We start from the raw sequence: 6,042 nt of genomic DNA, 5'->3' as shown, positions 1-6,042 counted from the left end.
ATCAGTCTATTACTATCAAAATTATATTTGTCTATTTTTTCTGTTTTGTTTGTTTGTTTCCTTTATTGCACTGTAAATTGCTACAGAAGCTGTTTCCCATCTAAATTTCACCATCCTTCACACTTCCTTCCTAGACTTCACATGTCACTAGTTAAATATAGCTTGTTCATTGCATCCTCCTATTAAATGCATACAAATTCTACTCTCTTGCTCCTAAAAGCTAATCCCAAATGAGGGATCATTGCTTTTAAAAATACCTTTAAATCAGGTGAAAATAACATTAAATATTTTCAGTGTGCCTGGTTTTTTTCAGTCTCTTGTCATTTGATTAATCAAACCTCATAGTTTTACTCGTAGATGCTCTGAACCAGTGAAATATCTTAGTTTTGGAACTGATAGTATATTTCATTTAGTACTAATTACACAGCAGAAACTCTTAATTATCATCACATGCTTGTAGGTTTTTTTAGATTTTCTCTTTTCCATGGATTAGATGAAAATTTCAAGCACACAAGAAGATAATTTGGATCACTTCTGCCCTGTTGTACTATCTCAGCTACGAGTAAATTGTTAAAATAATCTTTGAAAAATTGCTTCTGTGTGCCCAAGCATAGTACATGGAGACTTGTTTTCTGTTTTCCCCTCCCAAAAGAGTAGTTTGGCTGCATTCCATCCTTCAGAAAATCAACGGACTTTAAGATGTTTAGTTGCCCTTGTTCTATGCTGCCCTGAGATGACAAAAAATGGAGTGAAGATAGACAGAGTTGGGTTTCTCTCAGAAAAGCGGTACTTTTTTATTTCCTTTTTGGGTTATACAGTATACACAAAATGCAGACAACAATGTAAGTTAGAAAGCAATCACACTGCATTCAGGAAAAGTCCTGCCAATGCTCGTAGAAATCATTACGTTGGTCCTACTGCAGTAAAATCTGTTTCCTCTTTGTTAGACCGAGACAGCAATCCTGAGACTGTCAGGCTGGGCATTCAGAGAGTTCTGTCTGCCTAGGCTGCACCTTCTGTTCCATTTCACCCTAAGGGTAAGTAAGACATCATATTCAGTCCACACACATAATAATAACAGTATGATTCAGAATACATTCAAACATTTGAAACAGTTCAGTCACAAATGTCAGCAGAAAGCTGTAGCACACATTTGTGACAACATTGTTTAAATAGAAATGAAAAATGTTACTGACAAATGTCACTAGAAATGGGTTCTGCTCTTCAACTGTTGACTCATCTTACGCAAATACATTACCTACTTGAACTACATATGCCTGTATCTATCCTTCTGCTTTTGTGATAGGATCACACTGGTAGGTTGACTGTAAGCAGCAATTAACAGTGAAGGTTTCAAAGTCCCTTCATATGCACAGAAAGCTCTGCAACAGTCTGCAATAAAGATTTGCATTCTTTGTTCCTATGTATGTGCCAGTGCACATCCCTATAGCAATTCCTACATGTAAGCATCATAGTTTGAACAAGAAATAGCTTTGAAAAGAATTGTGGAAGAGGGTTGATCAAGATCATCTTTCCAGCAGATTTTTTTGGAGAGTTGGCAATGCTTAGGTAAAAAATAATTTCCAAGCCCGACTTAGAGGGAAATAAAGGAGAAAGAGTTAAAGGAAAACTAAAGGGAATTGAGCATATAAAATAAATAAAGCATTTCATTTAGAGAGTTACAGGGAGAAATTAAAAAAAAAAAAGATCAGTTCATTGTGTAAACAAAAATAAAGTGTAGTTTATGCCCTCATTAAAGTTCATGCTTCGCCTGGCGTCATTTGAGGGTGTTTTTTTTATTTAAAGTTGGATTTTTCTATTGTGAAAAGTGTTTTCTCTCAAGGATGATTCTTCTACAGTTTTGAATATTACTGAATAGCTTAGGAAGCTTGCTTTGCCACAGCAAATGTTCAACATTTTTAGGCAAAATGTGAAGGGGATAGGCTTTAGTTTTAAACTATCTTAATCTAAAATACTGGATTGATCAAACTGATATTCATCAGAACAGTTTCTTCCTGACTGCAGTTACAATTATTATTGAGAGGATGAAAAGATAAATTTATCCTTAGAGATGGACTAATAAGAAGTATAACTATAAAATACAGCTATATCTTCATATGAAGATTGCACACACGTAATTTATCACTTTCTATGCAAATACTACAATGATTCTTTTTTGTTATATGAGTATACATGTAGTCTTTTAAAAATACTAGAACACAAAGTATTTATATACTTTGTTTATATACCACCTACGAATGTGGTTTAATTTTGTAAGCAAGTTTTTTTATGTATGTGTCCCTCATGCTCTGCTGTGTTTATGACCAGTGAAGAAATACATTATGATGATTTCACATGCATTTCCAAGAAGAAGTGGAAAAGTATTTAAAATTCAGAGATTTTAACTTAATTATTTTTCTCATCTAACTTAGATTTATGCAATTATATTAAGCCATTTATCCAACACAAAAAAATATACAACTGAGCAACAATATTCACTTACAACATTATTTCCAAAAGACAAAAAACCTGTTTCTTTGCATTACCATTATCTCGAAATTATAATTGGAAAGAAAATCTGTCTCTGTACTAACTAATTTTTTGAACTGAATTAGAAATTCCCCGATGGATCTTCTCTCACCAGTTAGGAACAAAGATGCACTTTTGCCAATAATTCCAAAGAGTCTGCATGCCTCAGATGTATGTACTGAGCTGCAAAAAAGCACTGCACAGTGCCTGTGACATTTGACATCAGATTTCCAGTGAAAACACACAAAATTTCTAGAAGTGGGATAAAATACAATTAACAGCATGGGTACTACTCTTCATCTAAGAATAGCTTAAAGCAGTGAAATGCACCACATATGTCTCGTACAAATTAACGGGTGGAGAAAATTGGATACAATTAAAACATGTTTATGATTTCCAACTGAGTTTATAAGAATAAGAAATAACCTTTCTTACTTTTAAAAACACATGTTCTTTCTAATATAAATCTTCATTTTTGGCAATATACATGCTTGCCTACTCTAAGACTCATGTTTCACAGTTTCTTTGTGATAGAGAGAACAGAAGCCAAAGTATATTCTTCTGTACTTAAACAGCATGCACAATAGGCATGTCAGCAAAACTTATAGGATAATGAAAAAATGCTTTTTTTTAACCATCTGTCTCTTTACATCACTTTCTTTAATTGTTACAATCTGGTTTCAGTGATTCATAAGAAATAATATTAGGTAACAATAATAACAGCATTTAATTAGAGGGTTTAAGATACACTTTGGAGTTAGACTGCAATTAGTTTAAAGCAATTGAAGGTGTGCCTGTGTCAGAGGAGGTTATTTGTTTCACTTTGCTTGACTGGCCACTAAAGGAAAAGATGATGTTCCTCCCCAGCCCTGTTATTTACAATATTTGCTCTTTCTTCCAACTTCTCCCTTTCCCAACCCCCTCTCCAACTGTTACAGCCAATGGTAATTTAGATAACATCTAAAGCTTTGCCTGACAAGGTAAATTCAAATTATGAAGCAATCCTTCCACAAAGAAAGACCTTGTTAGATTAGTTGTGGATTGGCTCTGTATGACAGCTTGTTTGCAAAAAGGTGAGCTATCTGCATTTCCAATACAGGCAAGCATCATTTAAGGAAAAAAACAGAGACATCATTTCTCTTATTTGTCACAGAGTTCATGTAATATTCCTTCTTAGTTTTCTTCATTGTTTACTTCATAGGAAAATAGTAGCAACTGCGTACCTTCGAATGAGACACCTAATTTTGTTATGGATGAACACAGTGTTGTGACAAAACAGTGGCACAGCTGTCATAACAGCTGTCACACATTAATCATGACAGTGACAAATAGCATAATTACTCTATCTGGAATGTCTAGCATGCAACTCAGTATGCACCACTGCAGCATAAGCATATCAAGCATGGTTTAATTAAAAGACATCAATATAGGTTAGTCAGACATGGTCTTGGAGACACTGATACAAAATGAAAATAAAATTATTTATCAGTACCTTTTTAGGAACACTCAAAGACCAATTACTTAGTCAACAAGGTAATTTGAATTTCTTCTCCTAATCAGTCCCTTTGATGCCAATTCTTCATGGTGAATTGAGTTATTGGCACGCATGGGTTTCTGCCCCAAAACCTCAGCTATGTACCATGTTCAACAGTTATCCATTCTTCCAAGATGGCTTAAATGTTCACATCTGTCCCACATCCTTTGATTGAACAAAATGTAGCAAAATAACAAGCTCCATTGTATGCTGCTGTGTAAAACTTCTTTCCCACAGACTTCGCAACGGAGACAGAGAAGTGAAGCTTGTGTCACAACGTGTGCATCGCGTTCTGCAGCTACACCTGCCAAGGCTGAAGTATTATGTAGCAAGAGCCCATTATAAAGACAGCTACCACTGAAAAACACAAATTCAGCTCAGGCTTAAATTTCAAACAAGCAGGAACATTAAGAGGTAATTTTTAATTTTTTTTTTCCCTATCAGAACCCTATCTAGTTCAGCATTTCTTTAGTATCACTCTCTCTGTCCATGTATGTATACACATTTGCAGCTGTTTTGTTTAGGCTTTTCTGAAGACAAAACACACACATAAAATGCTTTTGCCAAGGTTCACTTCACGCAGCAAGTTCCTCTGGTAATTACTGACTCATAGTATTCTTACTTTTTGCTCCAGATTTGTTAAGCTCTGCATCTCATTGAATATACTTATTGAATTTCTAGGGGCAGTTCATGAATTGTACTGAAGCTGACTCAATGAAATATTAATGAATCAATTTCCATAGACATGGATTCATTATCTCACTGGATGGCATCAGAAAACACAGTACTGCAGGCAGTATCCTTCCACCTGCCTGCCAGAAGATTTCATTTTATTATTCAATTTTTAAAGCCCACACTCATTCTAGGTAAGTTTACACTGGGAGATTTTCAATCTCTTGCTCTAAGATAAAATTAAGGGGGAAACATTATTTAGATGAACCTCAGTAATCCATCAAATGTGATTTCCTATTAACCAGCAAAGCAAGATTTCCAGTGATTTGCTCTGGATCACAGGAAGCAAAGTTTTTTAAACACAATAAATTCCAAAAAATATTAAAGCTTTATTTTTCCTTTCTCCTGTAGGAAATACAAAGGAAAAGATGGCAAAATATTTTAGTCATTGGTTTCTGTAGAAAATTTACATCAATGAATCCAAGTTTTTATAACTGGATTTAAGACTTCTGTGCTTCTGCAGGGAAGCTATATGGAACTATAGTGTCTGGAAATGCATCTTGAAATTATTGCAGCCATGTAAGTTTTTAAGACACCCCATGGGAAGCCTGCAATGGCTTCCATAATTACTCATCTGTTCATTAATAATCACATAATATCTACCAAAATGAACTGCTTGCACAGTCTTTCACATGCTTCAGGTTTGTAACCAAGATCATTGTACTGACTTCCCCCAGCTTAACCACAGAGGACAGAAATGGCCTATCTCCTTTGGTATCCCCAATTTGGCGGACAAGCACATGAGGTTTTGCAAGGCTTAGAAAGCAAAATCATACTGCCAAGGTACACAGCTTTCTTTAAATCTGTTTTCAGTGGAGTTAAACTTTGAAATTCTATCTGAATTCCCTGCACAACCATGTTTTTTGGGTATTTTTTGTCATAACCAACTACAAGCTAGGAGATGGAATTCCAAAATCCTTACACATTTGCCTAAGACAGTTAACAAGGAGGTCTTCCTTCTTCCTCTATTTGTGTTCATCAGATACCTAACAGAAGCACTCTTTTTCTCTAACAACAGGAACCAGCAAGCTTTTGGTATGAAAATTAGCAGCTGCCAATTGTATTTGTCTCTTTGACTAAGAGGTTTATTATTTATCTTCCCTGTTGCAGTGCCCATGTGGCAGCAGTGATATTGAGCAGCTGGACAGATTGCACCCTGGAGCCACATCTGTAGCTATATAGATCAACACCATTTTCATTGCCTCGATGCTGGAGAAGTTTATCTTCTGTCATTTAGATTTACTACC

The 6,042-nt window shown here is 35.2% G+C and overlaps 1 long non-coding RNA gene across 1 annotated transcript in view; it reads right to left on the bottom strand.

Moving 5' to 3' along the window:
* Positions 1–764: 764 nt before the first annotated feature.
* The window catches only part of LOC111940821 (uncharacterized), a 31,239-nt gene continuing 25,961 nt past the window's right edge, over positions 765–6,042 (bottom strand). Inside the window, exon 3 of the long non-coding RNA XR_002869713.2 lies at positions 765–1,031. This is a non-coding gene — a long non-coding RNA (uncharacterized LOC111940821). The remainder of the gene's footprint in view (positions 1,032–6,042) is intronic.

The sequence above is a fragment of the Cyanistes caeruleus genome, chromosome Z (genome assembly GCF_971803275.1).
Source record: "Cyanistes caeruleus chromosome Z, bCyaCae1.hap1.1, whole genome shotgun sequence".
Lineage (NCBI taxonomy): Eukaryota > Metazoa > Chordata > Aves > Passeriformes > Paridae > Cyanistes > Cyanistes caeruleus.
The sequence above is the reverse complement of the archived record's forward strand: the minus strand, read 5'-3'. Positions and strand labels throughout refer to the sequence as shown.